We start from the raw sequence: 17255 nt of genomic DNA, 5'->3' as shown, positions 1-17255 counted from the left end.
CAGACACAACGACAAACACATAGGTCTCTAGCTGCCAGATGAAGGTGACCTAGGAGATCAGGGTGGAGGGTGGCTGGGAGCTGGGGGCGGAGAAGCAGCATGAAGCTCATTAGTAACTGACTACTCTGGTGGAACAGTCCTCTCTCGGGGCCCATAACTCTGTCTCTGGAAAGAAGAATGATGAGTGGGAAGTGGCAGAGAGTCTAGCAGCACATGGCTGAGCAGGGTAGGGAGAGAAAAGCTGAGTCCCTGACTTCTTTCCCTACCCAATACACTCACAAAAAGAGAAGAGCTGCATCATGAAAAAGGAAAGGGGGAAGGGCTGAAAGAAATCTGAAAACTGGGCCACGGTGCTTTATTTAAGTAAGCAGCCATCTGGACATGGCACCTGAACGGTCAAGGTTGTTTCCCTGTTCTGAAGAAGGAGTGCTGTGAAAGGGAGCATCACACATGTTGCAGTTCAATTTCTCCACAGTTCTGGGTGTTTGGCAGTGTTTTCAGTCCTCGGTGTCTATATCACATCTGTACATGGACAATACTCTTGAACGTTTCAGAGTTGGCATAATGATTAAATTATTTGACTTATCGTAAACTCATTCCTACAGGCCTACTAAATTCAGATCAGCTTTTCCTCTGTCAGGATACCTTCCTAATAAGGTTTCTTTGGGTAGACCTGATCTATACCCTGCCAAGTCTTTATATCTCCCTCTGCCAGGACATTAACACTTGTCATCCAATTAAAATTCCATGTTTATTGCTCTGTATTCCACTATATAAGGCTGGGAAGTCACAGGAGACAAAGAGTAGCTTATTACTTTTAACGTTAGTTCTAGAATAATTCCTAGAATAACCTGAGTTAAAAAGTCAATGAATTAGTACGAAAATAATTCTATATTAGAAGGGTTTATGTTGTTTGTTTGTTTGTTTGTTTGTTTATTGGAGGGGGGCATATTTCCTTCAGAAAATGTGAAGAGATCAGAAGAAAACTTGTAGCAGTTGGTCCTCTCCTTCCACCATGATCCTGGTGATAAATTTAGGTCATCAGGCTTGTCAACAAGTGCCTTTATCTAACTGAGGCATCCTGCTGGCTTTAGCAGGCATTTTAAGCAGTTGTTACATTTACATCATTCTGAAACCACAATGGAACTATACACTGTTTGATGCTTTCTCCCTTTCTTAGGGAGACATTACTAGAAACAGAAAGCAAAGTATGAGTTGATTAGACATTCCAAAATATGAAAGATGCTATCATGTACTATGTACCAGCCTCTCCAATTTATGTGAATCACTTAAGCATTTTAAATCTCCCTATCACTATCCTTGTTGTACACAGGAGGAAACTGAGGCTGAGAATGATGTTATAACCTTACCGAGGACACAAAGAAGGTGAGTGGCAGAAACACTGATTGTAACTCTCATATGCTCAGCTGACAGCTTAGGTTCTTTTCTTTATGTATCTTCTAAGATAAAATTGAAGGGTTCTATTGTTAATTCCAAAGTGTAAAGATGAAAGACCAGAATAGAATTGTTAGCTGGCACCAGGAACCCTAAACAGGAGCCTCGGATAACTGTCATCAGAGAGGCTTCTTCCAGTAACTGATGGAAACAGATGTGGAGACCTGATGGAAACAGATGTGGAGACCTGATGGAAACAGATGCAGAGACCTGCAGTCAAACAGTAGGCATAACTTGAAGAATCCTGAGGAACAGGGGAGGGGAAAATTTGAAGGAGCCAGAAGGGTCAAAGGCACCACAAGAAAACCTACAGAATCAACTAATCTGGACACACAGTGGCATGATGGTGCATGGGGTAAACCTTGAACCTCTTGCACGTGTGTTATAGTTGTACGGCTTAGTCTTCATGTGGGATTCTTAATAGTGGGAACAGGAACTGTCTCTGAGTCTGTTCGAATCCTTTAGCCTTACTGACCTGCCTCTCTAGGCTTAATAAAGGAAGATGTGTTTAGTCTCCTTGCAACTTGATATGCCAAGACTGGTTGATATATATGGGAGAGCTCTACTTTTCTGAGGAGAAGGGAGAAGAGGTGAATTGGAGTTTGGGGGTGGGGGATTGGTGGAAGGGCTAGAACAAGAGGAAAGAGGGAAAACTTCAGCCAAAATGTAAAGTTAATTAATTAATTAATTAACACACAAAAAAAGTAGAATTGTCTAAGGTGTTTTGCATATAATATCTTACCTTTATTTTCTTGGCCATATATGATCTAAGAAAATGTTGAGGTAAAGTGTTTTTGCACACTTATGCATCAGGGAAGGGTGGTGATGGATTAAAAGCCAGTTTCTAAGGGCAGATAGCCTTCTCAATCCTGGTGGAACTGGTTAGAGATCTGCAGACACTGGTACCTTAGAAATAACATAGGCCCTTGAGGATGCAGTCAGAAGGAAAAAACAAAGCTTTTGCTTTTCTCAGGAAGGAAAGATTACATAGATGGGATAAACTGACCAAAATTTAGCCTTTTGGGGGTTGAAATATCACGCTGTAGGTTATGGGAAAAGTTCAGTGTCTCTCAGGTAGATTAAATCCCCCTCCAGCCTCATTTTAGAAGTCAGGGTTAGCTATTTTCTTTTTTAGTTCTTACAAGACTTCCTCATTCTGCAGATAGATTAAATGAGACATGATAGCAAGAGCCATATTTTTAGTGTGTGGCATTTCTAAGATCTATAGTCATACTTACACAATTACAAAGAGCATCTTTGTAGATAAATACATTCACCTAGATATGACATTCTAGAATTTACCAGTTTTGAGAGAAGTTTAAACATTAAAACTGTCTCAATAATAAATAAATAGACACAGTTTTACCTCAGTTTATACCAAGACACCGAAATGTAAACTCTAAAATCCTTTTTCCCAGTTCTATTTGTCACACATCTGCTGGCCTGGGTTCACTAGTGTGTTTTAGGCCGTGGGTAAGAATATATAATATACATATATTTATCAGCCTACCACATAGTGATAAGTCACTCACTATTCTAAGGCTATAATTAGAAATGCATGGATGTTGAACACTAAGTTATGAAAGTATCTAAACTGAGTAAATGAAATGGAACTCCCCAAACATCAAAAAGTAGACAATAAAAGCAATAAACTATGGCACAGTTGTTATATATGGCATTCAATACAGATTAAAATTTGTTAGTGGGGTCATATTTAGACATACAAACATAGTCGTGAGATTGTATTTAGACAAACAAACACAGTCACTAGAGTGTGGATAAGACCACATAGTCAATAATAGTACAGGAGGGTTCTATTTCTTCTTTTTAATAATTGGGATTTTTCTAATGTTCCATAATGAATGTCTGTGGTCTTTGAATAGTGGAAAAATAATTAACACTTCTTTATAACACGCATAATAAACATTCCAGCCACAAACGTCTTTGATTGCATTAGTAAAAAGGCCGGTTTACATGCACACAAAGAGGAGAAAAGAAACATTAACTCTGCAGAGAAATCTGACTAAATAATTGGTATCTGCTCAGGGAAAGATGAGCATCTGCTTTTTGTCTCCCCAAGAGTAGACGTGTTTGAATCACAGCAGGATGGATTTGGGTTGAATACAAGGAAGGATGGTGTGGATGTCATGGCTATCCCAGATCAGTGCAGACACATTTCCTGTGATCACTAATGATCCACACAGACAGTAAAAGAAAGACCAGTTCTGTCCCAATAACAATAGCAATATCAGCCACATGATGCAGTTTCTTATAAACCCAACTGTAGTTGTTCCATGACATCCACATAACACATGAAGAAAAGGAATCGATTACATTCTTAGCAGCACATTTCTAGAAAATTACATAAGTGGCTTTTGAACCCAGGTCTTCCAAGTTTCCAATCATCTATACATGATGTGATCTTGTTTTTCTTGGCTGAAAATATTCTTCTCACCCAAGCTTGCTGTGGTGCCAATTAATAGCTCCATAATTGCTTTAAATTTTAGAATACACTGTGATTTATACACAATCATGCTACTGGTATGGAGTTCCCATAAGTCCACACTCAAATTACTATAATTAGCCACATTTCACACTGGATACAACAGTTAATGAACTCATACTGATATGATATTACTTGTTAGAATTTAAGTGATTTTTATATTTGTTAGTCTTGGATTTTTTGCTTTGTTTTGTTTTGTCTTATTTCCATATCCTGTGATATATTTATTTATCAAGTCTCTTTAGGTTTGCTCTCACTGAGGCTTCTTTCTTTTTTTATTATGAAATCAACATGACATAGCTGAAAATATTGAGCTACCCCCACACGACTACAATAGGATTTCTTCAGTTTCCATACTGTAATTTTTTAAATGATATAGAGATAAGAGACAGAAACAGATGCAGAGACAGAGAGAGAGTGGCAGAGAGAGAGAGAGAGAGAGAGAGAGAGTTAGAGAGAGAAGGAAGCCATTATTACATTTATCATTTGAGGAATGATAGAATGAAAGAACCTGGATTCAGCCTTGTTGATGATGAAAGCTATACAAAAAATTATTTGGAAAGCTACATGGGATATATCTATATCTCCCTCTGTATTTACTTACCTCTTCATTGATTAAACCCACATTGATTCATGGCTCTTTATCTTATGCTTTGGGTTTAGCCCAATACTATATAAACTTGTATTTCCTAAATTGTTCCATGATGGGCCACTGGGAGTTCTCACTATTGGCTGCAGTGTCTCTTTGACATGTCTCCTTTACTGTGTGTGCTTGTTTAAGGCAGCATCCTATTTTTCTGGCATTACAAGAAGCTCTAGTTTAGCCTTTGTAGGTTTCTGTGCCAACCTTAAATCAGACGTTTCTCCAAGAGGCTTTTGTTTCTTTTATTAGAATAGTATTAGTAAAGAAGATACAGATACTATGTACACATGTCACTGTGGTGTCACAGAAGTCATTGCTTTGAAAGCCTGTTATCCAGCAAAACAAGCACTATATTCTATATTAACCTAGTTGTGTGTGTGCAACACATGCATATTTACCCATACACACACATCAAATTTAATTTTACACTTGTTTATTTGGGGAAAAGGGAACATATGGGGATCAGAGAACAAGTTTTGGGAACTCATTCTTTCCTTCCCACATATAGGTCCCTAGTTTAGAATTTAAGTTGTCACACTTGTGGACAAAGGACATTAGCAGCTGAGTCATCTTGCTAGCCCAAATACTTTTGTATGTTACCATCTTTCTCTATTTTCAGCAAGGCAAGCCTTCATACACTGATGTCTTCTAATGTGATTCCTCATCACTTTTAACTTAATAATTCAATTCCAGAAAAAAAAAAGATACCTAGAGTCAGACAGACATGCAATGGTTAGCCTATATCTCCTCGAGAAACAAACTGTTCAGCCAGCATACAGTATATTACTCACAGGGTATTTTGGCCTATAGTCTGAGAGTCTCCGCTCATTTCCAAAATTCCCTATCATCTCTTCAGTGAGATCATTTCTTGTATTTGTAATACAGTTAACAACTTTTGTCACTTAATGCATTCCATCCTGAGATTCTGTGAACCTCTAAATTATTTTTTTAATTTGCATACATCAAGGTTCAATCTGTGCACTGTAATAGTTTCACCAAATGTGTATTTTAATGAGGTGGTGTCTTACTGCTGTAACATTCACACGTTCTTCCCCAGTTCTGTAACTCCAAAAACTATGTTTAATTGACACAGGATTCTGTGCATATCTGTGGGGGTATACTGTGGTAGTGCTGTGTAACAAGACTTTTCCTAGGGAGTCTCAACAAATCCATCTAATTACCCCAGACATAGGGGCTATAATAGATCAAAGTACAGATACTACAAAGGCCTTGCTATGAGTGAAGGGTTCCTTATAGGACTGTAGGTGAAGAGCAAAATCCTGCCTTCCATTCCTAGTACCACACAGACCAGACAAGATGGTCCATGGCTGTAATCCGAGCACTTACTCAGGAGGGGGGAGGTCAGTATTCAGAAATTAAACTTTATACTCAGCTGTGTATCAAGTTCAAGACTAGCTTGTCATATATGAGAAATTAAAAATAATTAAAATTTCAGTGTGCTAAGTTTTACTTGCGTTGTTAAGATCAAATGTTTGGGTCAAAGGTTTTGTGGGTGAGTTGCTGTACTTATCCCTTCACTGGGAGTCCTGCCTGGCTCCAGGAAGTAGACAGGTCAGGATCCATATTCCACATTGCTAGGTGTCTCAGCTAGAGTCACCCCCATAGAGCCTCTGGGGCCTCTCTGCATCCCAGGTCTCTGTCATGTCCTAGCAATCGCCATCCCAGCCAATCTCCATTCTTTCTTCCCTTCTCTCCCTTTGTATGATTCCCCCAGCTCCACATCCCTCCCCATCCCGTCTTCCATCCAGTTCCCTCCTTTCATCAACCTCCCATATCTATATTGTTCTTCCTTCTGAGAAAATTTCATCCATCCTCCCTTGGGCACTCATCATTTGTCTTCTTTGATTCTATTAATTATAGCATGGCTATCCTATACTTGGTGGCTAATATTCACTTGTTACGGGAAATATTTTAAAAAATGAACCAAAAGTTCCTGCACTGTGCCCTGATACTCTCAGCCCCAGAGGTCTGGCCAACCTGTTGTTCTTATCTTGTGGAGACTCTGCCCCGGAGCTCGCAAAATGTCTCCACTCAGCTTGCTAAGTTCCCACTGGTGGGTTGCTACCACACCAACCGTGGGCTTCAAATCCCCCATGGCCTCTGTAGTGCACCTCAGGCAAAACTACGCTTTGCCACTGTACCTTTCTCTCTTGAACCCAGTCGAATCATAGCAAGGAGAAAAACACCCCATGAACTTAACTCAGAAACAATGGTAACTCAATCTCTGGGCACAACAACTAAACCCCAATCTTGTAGGCCTTATTAAATCTGATTTCTCCAGTGGTGAATACTGATGGATCCGCCATGATACCGTGAAACTTTGGCTGCTACATCTTGCCTTTCTGCTCTTCCTATTCCAAAAACTTCTAACCCTCTTCTCCTCCTTTTTTTTCCTCTTTCCAACCTGGAAGTCCCGCCTACTCACCCAGTGATTTGCTCCTTTATTAGGGGATTGGTTCACAAGAAGTCATCTGGGTACGTGACTCACTCCTTTTCTGCAGCCCCTCCCAGGACAGTGGAATTAGCATCAAAATACAAACAGCACCAGGTCCATTCACAACACCACTTATAAGTGAGTACATTCCATGGCCTTTTGGGTCTGGCTTACCTCACTCAGGATGATATTTTCTAGTTGTATCCATTTGCCTGAAAATTCATGATCTCCTTCCTTTAATAGCTGAGTAGTTATTCCATTGTGTAGCTGTACCACATTTACTGTATTCATTCTTCAGTTGATAAACACCAAGGTCGTTTTCAGTTTCTGGCTATTACAAATAAAGCGGCTATGAACATAGTTGAGCAAGTTGTCCTTGGGGCACGGTAGAGCAACTTTTGAGTACATACCCAGGAGTATATTTGAGTCTTGAGGTAGAACTATGCCGAATCTTCTGAGAAGATTACAGAGAAACCAACAAATTGATTTCCAGAACAGTTGTACATGATTTCACTCCCACCAGCAATAGGTAAGTGTTCCTCTTGCTCTACAACCTCACCAGCACACACTATCCTTTGAGTTTTTGATCTTAGCCATTCTAATGGCTATAAGGGGACATCGTTTTGATTTGCATTTCCCAGATGGCTAAAGACATTGAACATTTTGTTGGGTCCTTTCAGCCATTCAATATTCCTTTGTTTAGAATTCTCTGTTTAACTCCATACCCCATTTTTTAAATTGGATTATTTGGATTATTAGTGTCTAACTTCTTGAGTTCTTTATAAATTTTGGCTATTAGTCCTCTATCAAATGTAGGGGTATTAAACAGCTTTTCTGTAGGCTGTTGTTTTGTCCTAATGATGGTGTTCTTTGCTTTACAGAAACTTTTCAGTTTCATGAGATCCCACTTATTAATCATTGACCTTAGTTCTGTTCAGGAAGTTGCCTCCTCTACTGATGAATTCAAGGCTATTCCCCACTGTCTGTTCCACTAGATTTAGTGTGTCTGGTTTTATATTGGGGTGTTTGAATCATTTGGACTTGAGTTTTATGCAGGGTGATAAATATAGATCTCTTTGCATTTTTTTATATGCAGACATTTGGTTAGACCTGTAACAAGGCAGACATTTGGTTAGACCAAGATAGAGCAGAGACTGTGGGAATGGCCAATCAAAGACTGCCTCAAATATAGACCCATCCCACAGGCAAGAACCAATCCCTGACACTATTAATGATACTCCATTGTGCTTGAAGACAGGAACCTAGCATAGCTTTCCTCTGAGAGGTTCTGCCAAGCAGCCAATGGAAGGAGATACAGAAACTTACACTCAAATGTTAGATGTAGCTCAGTGAATCTTTGGGAAGAGGTGGCAAAAGGGACAAAAAGAGGACAGGAACTCCACAGGAAGAACAACAGAGTAAAGCAATTAGGATCCTTGGGGGATCCCAGAGGCTGAATCACCAACCAAAAAATGAGGATGTGTTGGATCTAGGATTCCTGCACATATGTAGCAGATGAGCAGCTTGATCTTCATACTGGTTCCCCAACAACTGTAGCAGGAGCTGTCCCTGAGACTATTGCCTGCCTGCTTGTGTATCTGTGCCCGTAAATGTACTGCTTGGACTAGTCTCAATGGGAAAGGATGTACCTATTCCCACAGTGACTCAATGTGTGTGTGTGAAGGGGGGATTAGTGGGGGTGGTGACACCTACTAATACTACTAAGAGGCGCTTCCTTTTCTCTGACTTCCAAAGAGAAAGGAAAGTTAGAATGAGGGGAGGACTTTTGTGAAGGGGTCCTAGGAGGAGAGGAAGAGTAGATACTGGGTTGCAAAGTCAATAATAAATAAAAAACATTTAAAAGATTAAAACGATTCAATTCAAGTTCTTTACATTTTAAAGATGGAATCCAGTATGCAACTTTTCTTTGGGAAAATTGAGTTGCTTTGAGTTAAACCGTCAGTATCCTTTATCCTATCAGGTGCTTCCTGTCTGGGTATAGAGACAAATGGAGAAGGAGACCAGTTGATACATGAAGGGACTCTAGCAAGCCAAGCATGACAGACATGACACCACCATTCCCTCAGCCTTGAAAAAAAAGCACAACAACAATAACAAAAAAACAAACACAAAAACCATTAGATTGCATTCCTGAATCTAGCCCATATGGTCCATTCCATTATTTGGCCAATCATCCTGTTAAGCCTACCAAGGTCCAGCTATTACAATATTGAAATGTAGCAATCAAAAATACCCATTTTCTCACCTAATTAACATGCCCAATTAAATGTAAATGCCTCATCCTAACAGATCTAAACAGTCCCTTTTATCTTTATAAGGCACCATTTTTCTATGGGCTATGTATGTCTCCTTTCTATCCAAAGGCAGTAACTGTCCCACTCCTGGACAAACACCCTCTCTCCCTTGCTCTCTTCCCCATTCTCCCTCTATTGCCAGTCTTTGTATCTTATCCTCTGACCTTTGTCCTTGTAGGGGCATATAAATACCCTCTGTGTTGAGAATGTGGACTTGGGGAACCTGAACTAATACAGATCCTTTCAATACCTGTTAATGGAAATATGGGCATGATCTTGTCCCAAACTTTTGGTTTCCTCACAAGAAAAATGATCATCAGTGAGGAGAGGACAGTTCAGTAAACACACACACACACACACACACACACACACACACAAACACACTAAATTCAAGGTGTGTTACTCAATGAAACAAATAAGAGGGTCTAAGTCTTGAGAATATTTGATAAAATAGTGCTAGATAATAATTTAGTAAAGATTAAATGTTAGGAATGTCTTCACTGACATCCTTTCCAGCATCTAGCAATGCATATAACAAAGAACACACACACACACACACACACACACACACACACATATACACACTCAAAATAATGTGCTCTGATTCTGTTTTTAATTGATAAAACACACAAATATATTAGTTACTTCATGGCCTCATGCATTTAACTTTATAGACAGTCAAGATACTTTCTGCCATGAACAATAAACTACTGTTAGATATTTTTTCTTTTATCATTGTTTTCATTCAATATATTTTGAGCTTATTGTTTACTTTCTTAAATCTTCACAGATATTTCAACCTCTCCACTACCCACAGAATCCCATGTGTGCTCTCTCTTTCTCAAACAAAATATCCCCCACCCCGTGAAAATGAGAACAAACAAAAGGCCAATAAAATATCAAATTCATTTTTAAAAACTTATTCATTTTAATTTTGTGTGTATGAGTGCACAATAGGAGTTCAGTGTCCATGGGGGCTAGAGATGTGTCAGACCTTCACAAAGTAGTGTTACAGATGGTTGTAAGCCACCACGTGCATTCTGGGAATTTAACCTGGGTCTTCTGTACATGCTCTTAACAGTGAAGCCATCTATCTTCATTTTACCTCTAGATGTTCTCCATAATTTAGATCTGGATTATTCCTCAATATCTATGTGTTAAAATATTAGTCTCTAGATTAGTCCTATTTTGAAGTAATGGAACCTTTGTGAAGCTAGTAAGAGGCCCATAAATTATTGAGAGCGTTATATTCAAAGAACTGTAGGACCTATCTTGTCCTCTTTCTCCTACTCCCAAGCTCATTATACCAGTCGTTTTACTCTTTCATGCACTACTGTGATGTGTAGTCTCTCCACAGTATTTAAGCAATGGCGCTGATGGTTCATTGGCCAACTTCTTCAAAACTGTTGCTCACAGTAAAATCTTTCTTGATTAACCCAGGTGATATAATATTATACCACAATTAAGCATTCCTTCATAAACTAGTATAGTAAAAATTTTTTTAAGCGTGATTGTTAGTTAACTCCTGACAGATTATTTTGAGTTTAAAACTAAGTAACCTGTTCTTTCATTTATTCACAAAGTTTATAAAAAGAAATGTTAGACTTGAAGATTTTAATTACATATGTTTGTAATTTTGTAATTGCTTCCTAGCCACCAATAACATGGTGACCTCCATTGGCATTCATAATTATTACTCTTGACTTTTTACACCCAAACAATCATTCTTCTTGTCTTGGCTTGTCTGAAATTACTTGCCTGTCATACACCGGCATTCAGCTGAGCTCCAGGTAGTCAACTCTGTTTCCAGTAAATTGCAATAATTTATCGACCTCTTACTAGCCCAATTGTACTTTCCTCTATAATGTAACTGATTTCACACCAGGATCAGCATGAAATTAATTATAACAATGGTTTAATTCCCAAAGAAAGTAAACAGAAGTTACCCTAAAACACCAAAACTGTCTTGTTGTATTTCTACTTCTGCCTTATTCTCTTAGCAAATATAAGTCCATGACTGTGCTTAGAGCATAAAGACTCCATTATTCATAAAAGAGAAAATCAAATTGTTTTGCAAAAGTATATATCCAAGGGGAAAATGGCATATTTTGGCTATGTTTATGTTTGCTTTACACATTTATAAAATTGGAACTATTTATCTTAAGTGTATGAAATATGAGCTAGTGTTACATTATATATGTCCTGAGTTTAAAGTATCAAATCAGGGCTACTTCTCTGGTTAACTTACTGGAAGAAATTTATTCAATCACAAACTCCAGTAAGGAAGTTATCAGGCTATGTATCTTAGTTCTTTTTTTCTGTTTTGGTAAGATGCTCTGAGAAGAGCAACTTAAGGGGGTATGATTCAAGATCATAATCTACCATCACAGGAAAATCATGGTAGCAGGAACTTTAAGCAGTATTGCATTGCACCCTCAGTCAAGAAACAGAAAACAGTGATAGTGTGTGCTCAGCTCACTTTCTCCTTTTCGCACAGTTCATTATACTGGAACAGGGACTGGTGCCACCCACAGTAGACACATTTTTCTATCTCAATTAATTTAACAAAGACAACTTTACATTTTCATTCTCATAAGCCTGTTTCCTAGAGTATCCTAGATTTTATCAAGTTAAAAATCAATCTTAACCATTAAATTTTCTAAATATCTGGTGTACTGAGAGGTCATGGCATGACCTCTGATGAGTTACTTATGCGTTCTCAGACAGATGGATAACACAAGCCCTGGGTGCTCTCTTGACTGAATGTCCTTATTTTCAGACAAGGAAAACATTATTCTGCAATGGCAAGTTCCAAATATAAGACTGATTATTTCTTTGATTTTGCAACTCACTAATTATGAATGGTTAATTAAATGTACAATTTATATGTATATCTGTGATTCAAATTGTTTACTTTGTGTTTCTGACCCCCTTTGGAAACTGAGCTAAAGATTCATGAAATAAGCTAAAGTTTCATAAATATCACATTGGTTGGTCTTTAAAATATGTTTGTGAGCTGTGCTAAGGCTCTCACATTCATTTTTCAGATCAGATAGTGAAAGTTCTGTGACTCACAGAATATTCATATGCAGAGCTAGAACTCTGTGAATTTTCCTATACTCTGGACTTACACTTATAGGGGGTAATTGTCTTGCAATCATATACTTATGAATTTCACAAAATATCCCACATTTTTTATGATAACCCACTGTCTTAACAACTATATGTTGCAGTTCCTACTATTTTAGGCTTTAAAATACATTTTGCATACTGAGTCATTTACTCCATTTTCCCAAGTGGGTTTTAGGTAATATAAAGAGAAAGATAAAGAAATACGAAAATCGGCAATAAATTCAAATCCAGTTATATGTGATATAAAGGAAAGTCTTAAGTTTTCCCTCCTCCTATCCTGTAAAGATTTCAAGAGATTCAGAACCTTCATTAACCTCATTTATTTATCCTTATTTATTATCAATAATAATTATAAGAGCTGGTAGGTCAATGTATCGTGGATTGCATTATGAACTCAATGTTGATGATATTGTTATTTTTCATAATAACAATGACGATGGCATGATTAGATGCTACTTTTACATGTTCACCTACCTCTTTGAACCTGCACTGATTAATTCTCACAACCCAACATATTTATTTTAGTTCTTATTTTTACAGAAGGTAAATTAAGACACACAGAGGTTAAGTGGCTTTCTCAGATCTACTGAAGGAGGCTGTTTAAATGCTCATGTCTGAGCTCTATGCCCAAAGTAGCCTATGGAAAAGGAAACTACAATGATTTCAAAGTAAGATGAACAGCATGTGCAGCCAGATTCTTGGGCAAGGGGAAAAATTCTGTAAGCCTCAGTTTACTTTATATGACTTAGCAGGATTATTATACAGAACTTCTAAGAATGTAGTGAGAAGCATTCAATAAGAATCTACCAACAGCTATTAAATGAATTTGCCTAGTATTAGGAAAGAATTTCCAACAATTTATGAAATGGCCCTAAATATGTTTCTGCCATTTTGTACAAAATATTTATTTGAGGAAGCCTTCTCAACATTGATAACTAAAAAATCAAAATATTAATTAACCCTGAAAAGTGGTGAGGATTCTATATATTTTATAATATCAAATATTCATCTGAAATTTAATTACTTATGTTAAAAAAACCAAGTATGTTGGTTTCATTTGTATAAAAATTTATTTTTATTCTTAACAAACAGAAAGTTGTACGTAAAAAATAAATTTAAAGATGATTCTCTGGGGGAAAAAAGACTCGACTACTTGTTTCAAATTGTTTCTATAGTTTCTTAAGATAAAAAAAATAAATAAAACAAGCAAAAATTTCTCTATGGAGTATATTCTTAGAAATTGTGAGCCTCTTATTCCACTCTTATGGTAATTCAGAACTCATTACATTTATTATGTGTGTAAGACAATTCTCAAAATCACCAGAGCAAAACAAAACAAACCAACCAACCAAACAAACAAACAAACAAACCAAATAAAACCAACGTTCTTAGTTTTGTTTGGTAATTTTCTTTTTGATCTCTATTTATTGTAATCCAGTGAAGTCAAAACGCACTCTATATTTCTGGTTTGTCCTGAATTCCTGATCCTCCTGCCACCAGTTTTACAATGTTGGGATTACAATGTACCAACATAGCCAAAGCCAATACATAAATATGGTTGACAGATATGCATTACAATTACGTGAGATAATTGCTATGATTCCATCAGAGGACTGTTGTATCAGAAATTCTGTAAGTCAACACTAGAAATATACATTTTAGCATGAGCAATTAACTAGAATTCATGTGTATGTTGAGAATTCCTATCTATTATTATTACTATTATTATTATTATTATTATTTTAATTTTTTATTAGATATTTTCTCCATTTACATTTCCAATGATATCCCAAAAGTCTCCCATACACACACACCCACTCCCCTACCCACCCAAACCCCCTTTTTGGCCCTGGCGTTCCCCTGCACTGGGACATATAAAGTTTGCAAGTCCAAATGGACCTTTCTTTCCAGTGATGGGCGACTAGGCCATCTTTCGATACATATGCAGCTAGAGTCAAGAGCTCCAGGGTACAAGATAGTTTATAATGTTGTTCCACCTATAGGATTGCAGATCCCTTTAGCTACTTGGGTACTTTCTCTAGCACCTCCATTGGGGGCCCTGTGATCCAACCAATAGCTGACTGTGAGCATCCACTTCTGTGTTTGCTAGGCCCGGCTTAGTCTCACAAGAGACAGCTATATCTGGGTCCTTTCAGCAAAATCTTGCTAGTGTATGCAATGGTGTCAGCGTTTGGAAGCTGATTATGGGATGGATAACTGGATATGGCAGTCTCTAGATGGTCCATCCTTTTGTCACAGCTCCAAACCTGGTCTCTGTAACTCCTTCCATGGGTGTTTTGTTCCCAATTCTAAGAGAGGGCAAAGTCTCCACACTTTAGTCTTGGTTCTGCGTTTAGCAAATTGTATCTTATATCTTGGGTATCCTAAGTTTCTGGGCTAATATCCACTTATCAGTGAGTACATACTGTGTGAGTTCCTTTGTGATTGGGTTACCTCACTCAGGATGATGCCGTCCAGGTCCATCATTTGCCTAGGAATTTCATAAATTCATTCTTTTTAATAGCTAAGTAGTATTCCATTGTGTAAATGTACCATATTTTCTGTATCCATTCCACTGTTGAAGGGCATCTGGGTTCTTTCCAGCTTCTGGCTATTATAAACAAGGCTGCTATGAACATAGTGGAGCATGTATCCTTCTTACTGGTTGGGACATCTTCTGGATATATGCCCAGGAGAGGTATTGCTGGATCCTCCAGTAGTATTATGTCCAATTTTCTGAGGAATCGCCAGACTGATTTCCAGAGTGGTTGTACAAGCTTGCAATCCCACCAACAATGGAGGAATGTTCCTCTTTCTCCACATCCTCGCCAGCATCTGCTGTCACCTGAATTTTTGATCTTAGCCATTCTGACTGGTGTGAAGTGGAATCTCAGTATTGTTTTGATTTGCATTTCCCTGATGATTAAGGATGTTGAACACTTTTTCAGGTGCTTCTAAGCTATTCGGTACTCTTCAGGTGAAAATTCTTTGTTCAGCACTGAGCCCCATTTTTTAATGGGGTTATTTGATTGACTGGAGTCCACCTTCTCGAGTTCTTTATATATATTGGACATTAGTCCCTATCCAATTTGGGATAGGTAAAGATCCTTTCCCAATCTGTTGGTGGTCTTCTTGTCTTAATGACGGTGTCTTTTGCCTTGCAGAAGCTTTGCAAGTTTATGAGGTCCCATTTATCGATTCTCGATCTTACAGCACAAGCCATTGCTGTTCTATTCAGGAATGTTTCCCCCGTACCCATATCTTCCAGGCTTTTCCTACTTTATCCTCTATAAGTTTCAGTGTCTCTGGTTTTATGTGGAGTTCCTTAATCCACTTAGATTTGACCTTAGTACAGGAAGATAGGAATAGATCAATTCCCATTCTTCTACATGATAACCACCAGTTGTGCCAGCAACCATTTGTTGAAAATGCTTAATTTTTCCAATGGATGGTTTTAGCTCCCTTGTCAAATATCAAGTGACCATAGGTGTGTGGGTTCATTTCTGGGTCTTCAATTCAATTCCATTGGTCTACTTGTCTGTCACTATACCAGTACCATGCAGTTTTTATCACAATTGCTCTGTAGTACAGCTTTAGGTCAGGCATGGTGATTCCACCAGAGGTTCTTTTATCCTTGAGAAGAGTTTTTGCTATCACTGGTTTTTTGTTATTCCAGATGAATCTGCCGATTGCCCTTTCTAATTTGTTGAAGAATTGAGTTTGAATTTTGATGGGGATTGCATTGAATCTGTAGATTGCTTTTGGCAAGATAGCTAGTTTTACTATATTGATCCTGCCAATCTAAGAGCATGGGAGATCTTTCCATCTTCTGAGATCTTTTAATTTCTTTCTTCAGAGACTTAAAGTTCTTATCATACAGATCTTTCACTTACTTAGTTAGAGTCATGCCAAGGTATTTTATATTATTTATGACTATTAAGAAGGGTGTTGTTTCCATAATTTCTTTCTCAGCCTGTATATCCTTTGTGTACAGAAAGGCCATTGACTTGTTTGAGTTAATTTTATATCCAGCTACTTCATTGAAGCTGTTTATCAGGCTTAGGAGTTCTCTGGTGGAATTTTTAGGGTCACTTATATATACTATCATATCATCTGCAAAAAGTGATATTTTGACTTCTTCCTTTCAAATTTGTATCCCCTTGATCTCCTTTTGTTGTCTAATTGCTCTGACTAGGACTTCAAGTACAATGTTGAATATGTAGGGAGAGAGTGGACAGCCTTGTCTAGTCCCTGATTTTAGTGGGATTGCTTCCAGCTTCTCACCATGTACTTTGATGTTGGCTACTGGTTTGCTGTAGGTTGCTTTTTATCATGTTTACTTATGGGCCTTGAATTCCTGATCTTTCCAAGACTTTTATCATGAATGGGTGTTGGATTTTGTCCAATGCTTTCTCTGCATCTAACCAGATGATCATGTGGTTTTTGTCTTTGAGTTTGTTTATATACTGGGTTACATTGATTTCCATATATTGAACCATCCCTGCTTCACTGGGATGGAACCTACTTGGTCAGGATGGATGATTGTTTTGATGTGTTCTTGCATTCAGTTAGGGAGAACTTTATTGAGGATTTTTGCATAGATATCCATAAGGGAAATTGGTGTGAAGTTCTCTATCTTTGTTGGGTCTTTCTGTGGTTTAGGTATCAGAGTAATTGTGGCTTCATAGAATGAGTTGGGTAGAGTATCTTCTGTTTCTGTGTTGAGGAATAGTTTGTGAAGAACTGGAATTA

This window comes from Mus musculus, chromosome 4 (assembly GCF_000001635.26).
Source record: "Mus musculus strain C57BL/6J chromosome 4, GRCm38.p6 C57BL/6J".
NCBI lineage: Eukaryota > Metazoa > Chordata > Mammalia > Rodentia > Muridae > Mus > Mus musculus.
Note: the sequence above shows the minus strand (reverse complement) of the source record.